The sequence below is a fragment of the Agelaius tricolor genome, unplaced genomic scaffold (assembly GCF_023055355.1).
Source record: "Agelaius tricolor isolate 1412-34295 unplaced genomic scaffold, bAgeTri1.0.p SCAF_26, whole genome shotgun sequence".
NCBI lineage: Eukaryota > Metazoa > Chordata > Aves > Passeriformes > Icteridae > Agelaius > Agelaius tricolor.
Genome location: NW_027269286.1, coordinates 4192417 through 4209402, shown reverse-complemented (window position 1 = coordinate 4209402; position 16986 = coordinate 4192417). Strand labels below are relative to the sequence as shown.

Genomic DNA, 16986 nt, shown 5'->3' with positions numbered 1-16986 from the left:
ATCTCCCGCGTTCAGCTTACTGTTTTTATTTCCGGGAAGAAAAAAAAAAAAAAAAAAAACAAAAAAAGAAAGAAAGAAAAAAACCAAAAAAATAAAAAAACCCCAGTATCTTCGGCCATTTTCTGCAAACTTGACACCCCGAGTTGCAGGTTTGTCCGTGCTCGGACTTTCCTGGGGAGCTGAAGCATTGCTGAGCACAGTAACTGCAAACACCACAGCAAAGCAGCGTGTGGGTCCCATTGGCAGAGCCCCCGGCTCCTTTTCCCGTGCTTGTCTCTCTAACAGTGCCCATGTGCTATCCCGGGGCACGATTAACACTTCCCGTGGCCCTGGGAGTGTCACCGGGGGCTGCACTCGCTAAGTCCTTCTGTTTCGTGCCGCCTGGCTGGTACACGGGGGACGAGCTTCGCCCTAGGGCGTCCCGGGGGACAGGTGGGATGGGTACCCGCGGAGAAGCTGCGGCAGTGCCGGCACAGTTGTGGCACTATGTTGGGACAGTTCACGACAGTTCACTGGGAAAGTCTGGGACAGCGCTGGGACAGTCTGTGACTACGGTCGGGTACAGTACTGGAACAGTTCTGGTAGTGCTGGGACATCCTGGAACGGTGCTGGGACAGAGCTGGGTCAGACTGGAACTGCCCTGGCACCGTTCGAGACAGTGCTGGAACATCTGGGACAGTGCTGGTGCAGTCTGGAACTGCCTTAGGACAGTCCTGGCACAGACTGGACAGGGCTGGAATAGTGCTGGAACAGTTCGAACAGTGCTGGTATCTCCTGGGACGGTGCCGGGACAGCCGGAGCAGTCCGTGCTGCCAGAGGGCAGCGCCGGCAGGCGCCGGGTCGAGCGGAGGCCGAGCCGGGCTGGACGTGCGGGGAGGAGGGCGCTGCCTGTGGCACCGCCGCCACCCCGGCGGGGCCGGGCCGCGGAGGGGCTGAGCCTCGGCCTCGCTTTCTGCCACTCGCAGCGGAGACCGCCCCGGACACTCGCGGCTCGGCCCCGGCCCGGCCCGGCCTCTCTGCGGCCGCGGCCAAGGGTCCGTGCGGGGAAGGGCTGGCCTGCAGAGCCGGGTCCGTGCGGGGAAGGGCTGGCCGGCGGTGCCGCCCCGGACACCCCGCTCAGCTCGCCCAGGACTCGCTACAGCTGGCCGCCGCCTCTCCCCGGGTTCTCCGGTAACACGGTGCTGCCGAGATGCGGCGTTCAAAAAGCGTCCGCATCCCGCATCTCCTCCCTGTAAAAAGCACATAGTTAGCCCGAAGCCCGAAAAGGCTGTTGATAACATCAATCCCTCCTGGCTTCTGTACAGCTGCACCAATACACCTTGTGGTTTCCCCGCTCGTTCGATTTTTCCTTTGCCCCCCCCGTGGAGACCCCGGGCCGCCGCCCGCCCCGCCCTGCCCCGCCGCCGGGCCGCCCATGCGGGTCACCCGGGGCGGCACCGCCGGCCATCCCGCCTCCAGGGCGGTGCAGCTGGTCCCCGATACTCCTCCACTGAAACTGCAAATCATTCCCCCTCTCAAAAGCTAGTGGCTCTGAAAAGATGTCTTCTTCATTATTTTTGCTTAGAGATGCAAAATACAGTTTTTTCCTTGGCCATAATAATTTAGCGGACCAAATTCATTAAAGAGGTTTGCGTTCTCCAATCCTGTGGGACGATTTTAATCGACGGTGAAATGTTGTTTGACTTGGCAGTGTAACAGTGGGGATTTGACTCATCAAGATGTAAATTAAGAGTGAACAGAGACAAAATGTTTCCCTGCATACATCTGAATGTATATTTCCTCCTTTTAATAGATTAATTAATATTATTTCTCAGTCATAAATTAATAAGTGTTCTAGAGTGAACTGAAGGAAGAGTAACCAAAATGATTAGTGTAATAAATGGCTGATGTATGGAGAAACCTTCAGTATCTCTAATGTACATCTGCTTAGATAGAAATGAAAGTATTTGGGTGATGAAATGCGTGTGCTTGTGGCTTTGGAGATTTGCAATGTGCAAATGTAATAGTACTGCTCCTGCTGAAGTGCTCACCCATACTAGCAATGCTCAGTGCTTTAGGATGATGCTAGGTGCTGGTCTAGAATTCAAACTGGTTTTGAATTGTTGCCTCAAGGTATGGAAACTCCAGAGAGAAATGAGCTTTCAGCAGCTTCACATGTCTGGCCTGTTGTATTACCTGACTCTTTGTGTTTTAATGTGCAACTGTGTATTTATCACTCTTCTGAGAGTCCAGATTTTCTCATGTATTGCACAGCAAATTGAAACACTTGATTTGGAAGTGTGTATCCTACCTTAGATTCCAGATCCCTGATCTGTCAGTATCTAGCTAAAGGTAAAATTTTTAAGATGTTATATGAAAAGGAGGTCTTGTCAGTCTAAAATGATATTCAGAAAGAATTTGCTAATCAAAAGCTAGTTACATAATTTTGGTAAATATGGCTTGGCCTTTTTTTCTTTTTTTCTTTTTTTTTTACAGGTCAAGTGAGTGGCTCAGCAATCTGTGACACTACAAAAACTGTAGGTTAACACAATCAACACATGGTTTACACACAACCATTTCTGGAACACATTGGCTATCTGTAATACAGATCTCAGAAAAAAGACCAGCAACACCTAGTTCACTTCCCAGAAGTATATTTATGTCAGAAACTTTAGTAAAGTTTTCCACATGAGACTCTTATTCATCTGAGAGCATCTTGAATTGTTGGTGCTTGGGTAGCTCAGATGGGACCATAGGCCTGAATCCCCAAAGATTATCTGGGGTCCTTGGGCATCTGACTCCTGTTTAAATATTTTTTGCTGGGCAGTAGGAGGTAAGTATCTGAATAGCTTTAGATTCTGAGCCTCATTTTATTCTTAGGCATTACATCAGAGGTCTTTTATTGCACCTGTAAATGTGCACTTGCTAGAAAATAACCTTGGACAAGAATATCCTACTTCTAATGAACAGATTTCAGCTCTTCTGCTCTAGTGGCCTGCACTGCACTGCACTGAGCTCCATTTTGTAATTGGCAGGAGGTGAGAGTATTTCATCAGTAAATCTCTTTGCTCTTGAGAATAGGAGAGAAGCATAAGTCTGTTGAAAAGGATCCTCTAAGGTTAATTCCATACATCTTAATTTGGAAGGAAAAAAAACCCCTCAGAAACAGTGGAAGAAAGTATGAGGGGAAAGTGAAAAAAAATCAGTGCAAGAGCACTGAAAAAAAATCAGTGCAAGAGCACTGAGAAAAGAGCAAGAATGAGAAAAGGGAGGCATGTGTTTGAGATATCCAGGGGCATATATAAATCAATATATAGCTAAACAACTTACATAATGTTCTTAAAGCTTGTATTATAAATAGGAGAATAGAGAGACTCATATCTGGGGGACATTCTCCTGAATATAGGTAAGTGGAAGTTTTGTGCTTAAGAGAAGCTAGTTCCAGCTGCAGCAGATCCATTCACTAATGCAGTGCCACTCAGAAGGACTTATCTGAGAGCAGTTATTATGTCTTTATAACAATAATTTTGAGGAAGAAATGAATTTCCATTTTTGTAATTAAAATAGTTGGTTTTATTGTATTTTTTCTTTTATTTCTAAATTTGAATAGCTACTGCAGGAACAGGTATGGTACATAACATATGTCTGACTGGTTGGCCTATCTCCACATCCCAGCTGCTTGCCTACCTCATGCCAAGTTTGAGTGAAGTAATGGGTCTTATGTTGTCTCCCAAAACTCAGCAGATCGTGGGTCAGTCAAGGGATTGCTATCAGGCACGAAGGATGCACAGGAGCCTTCCCATAACAATGGTTCTAGCCCAGAAACCCTCACCAAGGAACTGTAGTTCACAGTACTGTGTCTGAATGTGTTTTATCATGCAGAAGGCAATTACATGAAGATAGTTTAAAATATATGGGTTATTAATATCACATGGCTATGCACACTAGTTGTATTGGCTGATTGAAGAAACAAGACCAGGCTAATTAGCAGAATTTATTTTTTTTCAACACTAGCCCTGAATGTTGTCCTGCCAGGATCATTGCCCTCTCAGAACTCTCTAGAACACATAAGTGCACTTTCCACCTTACTACGAAAGGCATCTACTGGGAAAGTTTGTGATTGTCTCTACTCCTTCCTTTTGGAGCCCTAGGTCTCTGAGGAAGGAAAATAAGCATGTCATATGAAAACCCCCTAAAGTTTGTGCTTGATATTTTAACTTCCCTTTGCAAGGCAGCTGCTGCTTTTGCACGTGTGGGAATCTGGTGAGCCGTACAATCTTAGGCTGAGGATTTCTATTCACTAGGGATTAGCTGAACTGTTTTCCTAAATCAGTCACCAGATCTGGATTCCAAATTAACAAAGTGGTGCTGAGCAATAATGTAGACTGTAGGTAGCAGCTGTGCAAATTTATTCACTGAAAGCATTATAAAAGCAGGCTGTCTAACTGCCTTAGCTTTAGTGCAGTGAACTCTGAGCAGTAGCGAACTTACTGAATTTATAACAAGTAAAAAGCTCAGGTTCATTCAGCTCCAAGGTTGCTGAATGAGAAATGCTGGTCTTTGCACAATTACTCTAAACACAACTGCTCCCAGCAAAAAGTTTAGAAGATGCAGAATGACTGCATCCTGGAAAATAGAGGTAAAAGGGAACCCAGAGATCATTGAACTTCTCCCTATGTCCTGATGATCTGCTACCCTTTGTATTTTCCATTTGTCTAGCCTGTTCCTAAAGATATCCATGGATGGAGGTTTAACACACTCCTCATGCAATAGATGCCAGTGTTTAACCACCCCTCCTGCTGGAAGTGTTTTCTTGGCGCGTCTTCTGCAGTCATCTGTGGACTAAACCGTGCCAGTCCTTTTGCATTTTCTTCACTGGTGTGCTATTTTTTTTACTTCTCACAATTCTCTCTCTTTTCTGAACTCTGTCCAATTTCTCTTTCGCTGTATCTCAGATTAGACTTGGTATTCCATCTAGGACCTTGCCACAATTCAAGTCTCCCAAGGCTATCTTACTCTTTACACTTACTATGCCACTGTGGGGTTTACTCTTCTTTAATATATTTTTTATTGTAACAGCACTGTTGAGTAAACCCTGGCTGTGCTCTGCTAACTCCTTTCTACGGGGCTGCTGTTTTACCACTTCTTGCCTAGACTTTATTTGTGTTATGTGAAAGTGCAGGACTTCCATATGTCCTTACATAAGTTTGCTACCTATTTTTAAGACTATTTCTCCAACTTGTCAAGATAATCTGAATTTCAGTCCTATTTTCCAGTGAGCTGATGGTCTTTATGGGATTATCTGCAGTAATGAATAAGCATATATTATCTTCCTTCTTTCAGGTTGTTAATAGAAATATTGATAAGCCCCAAATTTAGCATGGATTCCTGAGGAATTCCACTCTCTATATGCTTCCATTTCAATTACTAACCACTGACAAATACTTCTAGTGAATGATTTCCCAGCCAGTTTGTACTCGTTCCATATCAGTTTCCTCTAAACTGTGTTTCTGTGTCTGAGGTAGAATAATAATACATGTCAGTGTCAAAAACAGTCAAGATATGACACCTTCTGCTTCTCCCATCTGTTATCCTGCCGCAGAAGGAAACTAAATTCCACGTAGTCTTATCCAGAAAATGCCATATATGCTTAATTCAAGCCTTTATGAGGTCTGGAGGACTGGTTTTCAAACAGTGGCCTCAGGTGAAGGCTGGGCCTTTGAGGGGATGCACCAACCTTCCTGAAATCAGACTGGAGAAGTGGGGCTCACAGGCTGAAGTACATCTGCTGGGTTACTGTGGTGTCACGGTCTCAGCAGAGGGACTGCTAGAGCAATCTCATGTGAGACAATGCCCTTGAGCATTTTCCATCTGTCTTTTCTACAGGTGAGCATGGTTTCTTAAAACACCAGTGCTCGTGCCAAGTAATGTTCAGATGCTATTTGCAGCAAAATTGTTGGAATATTGGAATATTCCAAAAAAACCCACCAACATTGAAATATGACTTTCATTCAGATATAAAATGAAAATGCACAGAAGATGACCTGCAGAGGAGAAGGGGAGATACAGCTTGCAGCCAGAGATCTGAAACCTTCTGTCATTAACTTGATCATCACTAGCAGAGCATGCCAAGATGAAACAAATATTAGGGAAAACTTGATACACATTAATGTAGTTTAGAGCGATACAGTGTGTACCATGTCACATTACACTTCTTTATGGTCAGTAGAGAGAGGAAGGTACTTTGAATATATAACTCATCTAGTCTATTTTAGAGAGGAGATGCACCCATAAATACCCAATTGTGCAGAGCATGATCTGACAGGTAAGATGTAGACATATGTATTTTATGTGTCTAATGTTAAGTTATGCAGGGTTTTTTTGTTGTCTTGTGTGAGGTGCATAACAAATCACATCTGTTCTCTCAATTCTTATGGAAAGAGGGGCAATATCTCCACATTTGGAATGTGCCATTAGTTTGAATTTTAGGAAATTTTGATATCAACAGGGCTCTATTTATATATGGAATGTCTAAATTATCTGATTCTAATACCAAATACTTCTAGTCAGCTTAACAGATCACTTCTGTCATAGATGCCATCATTCCTCTTGTTGCCTGGTTCAGAACTGCAGGTTTAGATCAAGTCTCTCCTGGCTGAAAAAGTCTTAAGAAAGAGGATGGCTTTATGGCTCACATTAGAAATTTCCTGTTAAGAAACTGCCACTGAGTTATCTATGTGACGTGGAAGTTAATCTCAATAGATTCATAATGCAGATTTACTGAATAGTAATAAACACCTGCGCAGATACTTAGAGTGTAAATCCAACATGTAGTTCTCTTTGTTTGGTTGATTCAGATAAGTTTTCTCAAAGTGCCTTGTCTAGACAAATCCTGAGTGTCTCTTTGATCTGCTAACAGAGATAAACTGCCAGTGCTACAGGATCTGTGGATCTGAGTGGCAAGTGTCACTGGTGGAGTTCTAGAGGACAGTGCCTGTCCCAGAGCCACTGGCTTCTCCATTGCTACTTGAGGGGTTACAGAAGCAAAATAATGGCATTGGAATTCTAGCGTAATCTGAGAGATCTGATGACTTTTAAATGTATAGGGTCACAGTATTAAATTTGGTAGAATGCTTTCTACTTTTTAAAGCTTGGTATAGAAACAACCAAAATGCTGATCAGCAGTTTTTTAAGGAAGTTTTGCCAAGGCACAGAGAAGAGACATTTTATGTATCCATTTACAGCTGTATGTGAAGCATGAGACATCGTTTATGTGTGAAATCTCCCCTGGTCTTCTGTGATGCAAATAAGAATGTTCATCCTGAAACTGAGCTGGGAAATTCAATTGGATTCTAAAATTTGGTAAAAATGCCCAAGAAACAGAAAACAGTAACATGATGATTAATTTCAGGAATTATTCAGGAAGAAGCATAGGCAGATGAAGCCATGAAATGTAAAAGAACACTTGGCTTTAAAATGCTAATTTCCATGTTCATACTTCTCCTCCCAAACATCACTTTGTTGGAAGGCACTGTATTATTGCTGTAGGACCTCACAGAAGTGGTGGGTGTAAGCTTGGGCCATCTAGAACAAATGACGAAGTAATTTTTCAGCCCTGGGAATAAGGTCATTTAAATATAATGCCAGAAAATTGCCTGAACTCAGTGCAAATGGACAGCAGGTTTCTGAGAACGCAGAGGGTTTTAACAGTTGTATTAGAAGATTATGAAATTGCAGTTTTTGTGGGGATCCTCCAACCCATCTGTTTTGAAAAGATCAAAGAGTGAGGTTGTATTTCTGGGTCTGCAAAAACATTCTTCAGGGAAGTTGCTGAAGAAAATGAAAGCGATGTTTATATATGACAGAGTCTTCAGAGTTTTCTTTAGTGTCTTTGTTTCGGGGATCTTACAGGGAACTTAAAAAGGTGCAAAAGTACTGCATGACATTGCATGTTCAGTTTTGTATCTGCTACGTAATGTGTTTATTGTGCTATGTAATTGATGTGGCTGTAAATGTGAGTGTGATTTTTTGGACATAGAAATGATGAAATTGCCCAGTTTATATTTAAAAATTCAACAATAATGTAGTTATGCACTTCTTTAAATTTGCAAGGATTACACCACCAATCCCTGCCCCGATAAATAGGAAGACTAATGACAGAAGACATGAAGAAGGTTCAGTTACTCCTTTTCTTTTTTTTTTTGGCTCAGTTTCCAATTGTAATGTTCTTTCCCACTTCTCCCAAAACCCTGAACTTCAGACAGGGACTGGGGCAGCAAAGTCCCTCCAATGATAAGAGAAGAGTGGGTTCCTAACCACCTGAGGAACCCGAACACTAGCTTGTGGGACCTGATGAGGTGCATCCCAGAGTCCTGAGGAAATTGATTGATGGAGTTGCCAAACTGCTTTCCATCATTCTTGAAAAGTTATGGCAATCCTGTGAGGTCACAAGTGGATGGAAAAAGGGAAACATCGCCTCCAGTTTTAAAGTGGTAAAATGGAGGCTGCTGGCAGTTACCAACCTGTTTTGGACTTCCCAGTACAGGACAAGACCTGTTAGAGTGGGTCCAGAGGAGGGTCACAAAAATGATCAGAAGGGTGGAAAACCTCTTCTATGTGGAAAGACTGTTGTTCAGTCTCGAGAAGAGAATGCTCTGTATAGAACTCATTGTGGCCTTTCAGTATAGAAAGGGAACTTCTAAGAAGGGCAGAGGGACTGCAGTGACAGGGAAAAGGGGCAATGGTTTTAAACTAACTAGAGGACAGGTTGATATTAGACATAAAGAAGAAATTTTATATTAAAGGTGGTGAGATATTGGCACAAGTTTCCCTGAGAAGCTGTGGATGCACCATCATTGGAAGTGTTCAAGGTCATGTTTGCATGGGCCTTGGAGCAACTTGATCTAGTAAGAGAAGCCCCTGCTCATGACAGGGAGATCGGACTAGATGGTCTTTGGAGATCCCTTCCAATCCAAACTATTGTATGATTTTATTACCTGTTTATGTGGCTTAAAAGGGATTTTTTTTTGGTCTGAAGAATAGGCCAATATTACTGGGTGATGTTGTTTAAAAGAATGAGAAAAGACAGAATATTCTAATCCTGGATATGACACAGTGTTGCAGTCAAAGACAAGTCTCTAAAGTGACTTATTATCAGAGAATTACAGAAAAAAGTGCTAGAACAGATAAGCAGATATGAGGTCATCTGCTCCTTCCTTCTGGTCAAGTCACATTAAATATCCTATGTTCTCTGTAACAGGTATTTGACTAACCTGCTTTCCAAGACCTCCAAGGATGGAGATTGCAGAACCTCTCAAGGTAGTTAAATCCAGTGTTTAAGCATTTTAGAAAACTGTCCTTTTTGACATGTGCAAATTACACATACAAGCCTGATCCGCAACCTGAGTCTCTTTTGCTGCAAGTTAAGACCATTTTATGGATCTTGATTTGAAAATGATTGAGGATGATTTATTTTTCTTGACCTTCAGCGATTCTTGTAGCTTTATTTGTATTTTCCATCTTTCTTCTTGCATTCCTAGATGCAGTATAACCGGTGAGAAACAGAATGAAGGATCCCTTCATATGCCTTGTCAGATGTACATCCCATCATATTATGATAGTTTTGGTTTTTATTACCAATTGACATTGTTCATTAATCTTCAGTTTATTGATTTTTTTTTCTCAGAATTGTTCCTTAGCCCAAGGTCTGCCCAAGTGCAGAATTTTATTCTCATCCCAATAGAATTGTCTCCTATTTTAAGACCATTTCTATTTTCTCTTTTTTAGGGCAATTTCATTCATCACTAAGCTAGTCTGGAATATTCACTTGTCTGTCATCTGTCAGTGAGAGTTGTGAGGCCTGGGAGAGGTGTTAGATAACTGTAGATGTCCACAAGTGACTTGAGGGTCTACATGCTCTTTGTAGTCATATAATCATAGATCACAGAATCATTAAGGTTGGGAAAGACCTGCAAGATCAAGTCCAACATTAGATCTAATATCACCATGCCCAATAAACCGTATGAGAAAGTGCCACTTCTGGTCATTTTTTGAGCACTTGCAGGGATGGTGACTCCACTACTTCTCTGGGCAGCCTGTTCCAATGCTTAACCTATCTCTCAATGAAGAAATCTTTCCTAATATCCAACCTGAACCTCCCCTGAGGTAGTTAGACTAATCAGTTGAGTCAATGGAGATTAGAGACAATTAATCTCACTCTTATTTAGACATCTACATTTGGTCAGCTGAACAGATCATTCATTTTACCCTTCATCTCTAATTAATGTTAATTCAGTGTAAACATATGAAAGAAGCCTTTAGGTCTACTTTAGCTTGGAAGACATTATGAAAAAACATCATAAAGCTCTCTTAGAAAGGCATTACAGCAATTTTATAGCTTGAGCTGTAGGAACTGCAAGTAGGAGCCCCAATTACGCCTTTCTTTCTCATTTCTTTGTTCACATGGAATAGCTCTGCCTCTCACCTGCCTACTCCTAGTTTTTAATTATGAAAATATTATGGACGAATCTTGTTATAGAGCAAGATTAAAAGCTTATTTTTCTTTGAGTCTGTTAAATCACAGTATGTATACTTTCTCTACAGGGACTCTATCCAAAGGTAAAAAGGAGCCGCAAACTTCACAAACCTTTAGTTTATTGTTCCTTGGCAAAGTCCTAGTGTTTACTTGGATATGTTAATTTGGGATAGTTTATTATGACTGTAATTCATAGGTACTATATTTTCTTTTCATAGGTGTTTTTCTGAGTTTGTTGTCAAATAAGTAAAATAGTGTTTAATATATGTGAAATTTCCTTGACTCTTAGTCAACTTTATGAAATTCACAGGCTTTAAGCCATATGTGAAAGGTGTATGACAAGATGGACATAATTTTTGTTCTCTTGAGAAACAGGCCACATTCCTTTCAAATGTGCAGTTTGACATTCTTTGTGAATGCCCAGAGAAGACTTGGGACTGTAGTCTTTGTGATATGTAAGACTGTGATGATAACATCACCTCTTAGGCACGTTTGTGCCATAAGGCTCCAATGTTTTCCTCTTCTGAAATGCAGATGTCTGAGGTGGGATTCTTCTTATCTATTTGTAGATGTCTGCAATGTGAATATTTGTATCTCAGCACGTCACCTTAGGAGAGGAGTGGGTATTCTGGGGAATTATCTAGCTTATCTATTTTTGACATTTACTTTTTGGTGGGAAGAGCCTCGTTAGAAGGGTCTGTTTCTCTCTTCTTGTGTCCTATTAATGAGTGGGCTGAGGCCACCCCCTATCATCAGCTGCACTCAAGACCAGTGTTTCCAGAAGACCAGTGCTGTAGCAGCAGGCAGCTGTCACTGAGGCCCACAGAGAAAAGGGAGACAGCTCTGGACTAGTCTTTGAGTCACCCTCATTGATACCAAACACTGAGGCAGTGCATTACAGCTGGCAGTGGAGCTTGAACTCTCAGAAGCAAAGTAATACTAATTTTATTGTCTAGATTTTCAGTATCTTCTCAGTCATTGATAAAACTCTCATCTTCAAAGAACACAATGTCCCAATATTTGGGACACTTTTGTAACTACATCTCCCCCTTTGCCCCTGATAGTATTGATGTCTTTGGATGATATCCCTGGACTAGATTCACTTTAGAAGTGCAAACAAACCCACATTTTCAGGGCGAAAGTGTTCTTTTCTTTTCATTTGGCCACAGGAAGTATTTTTCATTATAGGTTGTAGTGGAGAACTAGAATCCAGCCAATCCCTCTGGTGCCTTTGTTGTCAGGAAAAAAATATCTATCAAAGCCCGTTTAGTGGGAACTTCAGCCAGACACTTATGAGTGCTGATTCTTTGTTATTTTCTCGTTATGTGGTTCCTAAGTTTCTAAAGGTCTTGACATACATTTTCTACCAATAAGAAAAAATGCCTCCTCATGAGATTTAAGTATGTTGCTTTTATTTTTAATGGAGCCATCTTGGAGCATCTGTCATCATGTTCACTAAATCATCTGTCAATGAAATCCACATTTTTAGTAGCCATTACCTCAGCTCAGGGATAAATGATGTTTTAGCTTTCATGTCTAATCCTCCATATTATTTTCAGGTGGATAGGGTAACACTGAGGCCACATCTTAAATTTATTCTAAAGGTGGTTTCAGATTTCTTATTAATCAGTATATCTACTTACCAATATTTTTTTCCCATGTCCCAGTTCAAAGTGCTGATCCTTTGTGAGCGTACTGCTGTAGCCAGACAAAGCTCTTCTACAAATCTGTGATGTTCTTTGGTCTTAAACAGCCTTTGTTGTTCAGGATAAAATCTAAGAAAATGTAGTATCAACTTCAGGCTCGTTCAAAGTGAGTTAATAGACTTCATCAGAGGCACATTTGATGCTATCAGACCCACCAACCCATCCCATGGCATGTACAGCTGGAGCACAAGGTAGTGCCACGGCCTCTGCTGGTAGAGTTGCAGTAGCTGAGGGCTGTAGAGACACCGTGCAGTCATTGATACTCATGTTTATGAAGTGTTACATATGGTAGCCCAATGGCTTGAGGGACCCCAATTCTTCAGTCTTTGTAATGATGACTGGCTTTCATTTACTGGTGTGACAGCACTCCTAATGAAACACCCAGAAAGAACTTCACAGGTGCCAAAACTGGAAGGAAGGAGAGGGGTTGCTTCTGTCACTGTTCTTTGATACATTCTTTGTATATAGCTCCCAGTGCTGGCTCTTTTGTTCCAGGGGAGGAATGTTTGTCATGAGAACTGAGAGCTGCTCAATACCATGGTAGTGTCTGTTTATGTGCGGGTGGGGTGGAAAGCAGAGCTGAGCAGGTAATGAACACACCTTGCTGGGGCACATAACAACATTAGAAACATTTGAATTCTTATGCAGAAGAGATTTCTATTTAGAATGGGTCTTGTCTGCGCAAAGCATCCTGAAGTATCATTGGTACTACAAGGTTAGTGATGCTCTATATTATTCCTTATAAAGCACTTGATGTGAAACACTGCGTTGTGTCTTTGCCAGGTATTCTCATTGTTATTATTTTAAACAGCAAACAATGTATATTTGATAACGTTTTTACTATGGCTTTTTTTTTTTCATAGGAATTAGACCTCATTAGAAATCAGAAGCAGGATTTGTTTTGTGTACTGATAAATTATTAAATCCAGTAATACATAGCAAGATAACATGCCAACCCACAGAAATCCTTCAGAGTTGTTATTTTAAACCTGTGTCAATGAACAGTTTATTCTGAAGCATTTCAAATGTGTATGCATATGCATTATATACATATATATTATGTGTATATATAGGTAGTGACAAAGCAAGTAGTTTAATACATTTTATGGCTCCAGCCTGGAGTTCTGCATACAGGAACCTGTGTGTGGTCAAGAAGGCTTGCATACTTTTGAACTCTAAGTTGGCCTAATAAAAGATATCATACTACAGTGCTTGCTTTGTCAATCCTGTTTTGCTGGCTCAAAATGACTTGCAAGATTAATTTTCAATTTTTAACATAAAACCCAAGAAAAAGAAGTGTTTACTTACTGCAAGGAGTTGATTCCCTGTTAATGACCCTGAAGGAGGCTTGTACACAAGGTACAGATTGTTGCCAATTTGATGTATATTCATGTTACAGAATATGAAAATGAGAAGTTATACCATCTTGAGGGTTTTGTTTTTATAAGTTAAAAAAGCTTTTAAGTAATCATACTGTGTGTTTGATGGTGGAAATTGGTATGAATGTTTCTGGCAGTGGAATGATTTGATGTGGTTATGCATTTCTGTTTTCACTGCCTGCTCAATATTGGTCTTTTACAAATACAGATTACCATGTCGATGGAAGGAATTTACAGCTTTGGCCCCCTTGTCTCACTCTGTGTTACAGTACCTTTTTTGGTACTTTATGTTGCATGTCCTCCCAACTGCATTTTTGTGACAGAAAAAGGAAATGTCTGTGGACTGAGATCCTGAAAATGTGTGAGCTTTATTATTTGATTGAATGAAATGAGTATTATTTCCCATTTACCTTGATTTCCTGTGGGGTGAAATCTTGCTCCTCTGAAACCAGTAGCAAACACTCTGCTGTGTCTGAGAGGATGGAGAGTCCATCAGCGATCCCTTACCAGCTAGTGACATGGCATACTGGAAGCTCCAAAAAAAACAACCCTTAATAATAATAATGATGATAGAAAGAATACTCTTTCAAAAGTCAAAATTTAGGGCTGTCAAATAAAACCCAAGCTGAATACAAAAACTGTATGTATGATGAATTTAATACTGTTAGTTTGGGGGCCTCACAATCCAGATAGAGCTGCAAGATCCGTTTGTGTTCTGCAGGCTGTTACACTGCATCCCATACTTACCTCATCTTGTGGGCAAGGAGCTGCTTGCTCTGACTTCATGGAATTGCAGCTGTATTTGTGGAGTGCTCTCGTCCTTTGGCACTGCCTCCCCTGTACATTAATACAGTTTAAATTCACCAGCATTTTCTCTGGAAGCAAACTTCAAAATTTGTCTTTAATCCTGATGCAATGCATATTCAGAGTTTTTTATTTTCCTGGAGTTTAGTTCCAGAGGAAAACATACTTGACTGGTGCTCCCACCAGCCAGCTGTGGTTTATAATGACAATAATTAACAGCAAGATACTGCAGTAGAAAAAAGGGGAGCAGAGAAGTGCAGTCCAGCAGCTTCAGAGATATGATTTTGTTCACTTACAAGGATTCCAAAGTGCTTACCAAGCAATATTACAGGCACGATGGGCAGCTCTGGCCATTGTGAAGGTCTTCTAGCGCTTCCTGTTTCAATAGTTTTTCTTTTCTTTTCTTTTCTTTTCTTTTCTTTTCTTTTCTTTTCTTTTCTTTTCTTTTCTTTTCTTTTCTTTTCTTTTCTTTTCTTTTTCTTTTCTTTGTTTCATTTACATATTTTAATTTTAATTGCCCAGAGTTCTGCCAATATGAATGTATTTAGGCTAGATTTATTTTTATCCACTCCCAGTCTCCAGGTCTTTAAGTTTTTTAATTGAAAAGTGGTTGAACTACTTATAAGAAGAAGGCTAGATTTTTGCTTTTTAAAAAAAATAATAACTGCCCCCCGTGTTTTTGAGCAAAGAGAGGCCTTTCTCTGCCTTTGAATCAGGTATGTGCCTTTTGCCATCCTCACAAAGCCTTTCAAGTTTGGTCGACTGTTTCAAGACATGGAAAAAAACACAGTTACCAAATATCCCATAGAGGTTTACTAAAGCTTAACAGCAAATATTTCCAGAGATTTCATCTTCTCCGCCTCGCACAGCTCCTTCCCACCATCAGACTTTCCATCCACCGTCCTCACAGGGTGACTGAACAGTCACTGGCTTGGGGCACCAGAGGACAAAACTGAGGCAACCCCTGTTGTGCTGTCCCTGGGCGTTCCTTTGAGCTGCAGTGATGCTCTGCAGTGGATGTGGGAGTAGGGAGCCAGTCCCTCCTGAGCTGGAATGCATCTTAGGGCTCCCAAATTTTAGTTTGCATGCTGTTGGGCAGCCTCCAGCATAGTTTCTCTTTGCTGCTAGCCTGAACACACACAGAGAGTTGGACAACCTCAACAAGACCCTGAGCAGCCACATTTAATGGTGAAATGAGTCCTGCTTTGAGCAAGGGGTGGGAATAGACAAAATCCTGAGAGTCCTTCCCAGTCTGAGTGAGTCCATGGTCCTGTGACTCTTTACTGACCATTTCTCCACTAGTGTGTGTATTCCTAAAGACAGCATTCTAGATGATGGGTTTCTGTAGGTATGATGCACACAGTGGAAATACTATTTATTACTTTATTTTTAAAAGCAAGTGTATTCAAAACGCCTCATTAAGATAATATTCAAGATGCATGGACAGGTATCCTAAAATTAAGATTAAAAAAATGATCTCTGCAACCTCAGTATGCTTCCAACATGTGTTTGTGTGGAAACACTGACTCTAGTTTTGTGATTGCACTGTGTTTTCACTCACATGGCTTCGTCTCTGTATCTAGCATGCATCTGCTCTGGAGATGAAGCAGCACCGAGAAGGATTGGTGGATGCAGAACTCTATCTCATTTGTTGAGAAGGTGCAAGGCATTTTCTGATTGAAACAGGGCATGGTAGAAAAAGAAAACAAGATCTCCATGTTTAGGTATTTGAAGTTTGTTCTGGAGAGCTGGACAGTATCCTTGGCTCTTCTACTGTCTTCCTGTGTGGTAATGGGCAGACATTTCCCCAGTGGTTAATTGCCAAAAGACCATTTCTACTTGTTCCAGTAGTATCTGGAACAAGATGACAGTGCAAATGTCATCCTGCAATCACAACTCTTTCTTTGGTAATGTCATCTATGATGTTCCATCTAATAAAGCCTTCATCAAGTCAAGTTAGGTAATTACTACTTCCTTATATCTGTTTATCATCTAATGTTCACCTTATGTTTATATTTCTACTTTATACTTATAAATAGTTATAAACAATTATTTATCAATGAATTGGGCAAACTATCTTAAAAATCTCTGAAATTCACTGAAATATTCAGGCAGAATATGAGATTGTTTTTCAAACCTCAGCAGGATTAATTGGATCCTGCAGTTCATTCATTTGCACTGTAGTGAATTGGAGTCTTACTTGTGGAAAGTCTGCAAGACCAAAAATTATGCCCACTGGGCACATAGCTCTATAATAGAAAATGTCAGCTCCGGATGGTAGTATTTCTGACTTCTCATCCGTTAGACTCTCTCTACTCCCACACTTTTTCTCTCTTTCTCAGTTAGCTTTTCTTGCATTTTAATGTGAGTGGGTTTTTTTTTTTTAATGGTTTTTAGAACTTGCTGTATATATGGTGCATGTTTTCATTTACAGATCACTGAAATAGATAGGCAGATAAATAGATAGGGTTTTCTGAGCTTGTGAAATATGTAGCATAATATAAAACCCTCTTCTAAATCTGCTTTGTCAAATTTATCAAATGATATTTGATAAATTTGATTGAAATTTGTCAAATTTATCAAA

General features: G+C 40.9%; 1 protein-coding gene across 1 annotated transcript in view; it reads left to right on the top strand.

Moving 5' to 3' along the window:
• The window catches only part of LOC139600277 (serine/arginine repetitive matrix protein 3-like), a 36249-nt gene that overhangs the window by 8644 nt on the left and 10619 nt on the right, over positions 1-16986 (top strand). The gene's annotated exons all lie outside the window — the stretch shown is intronic.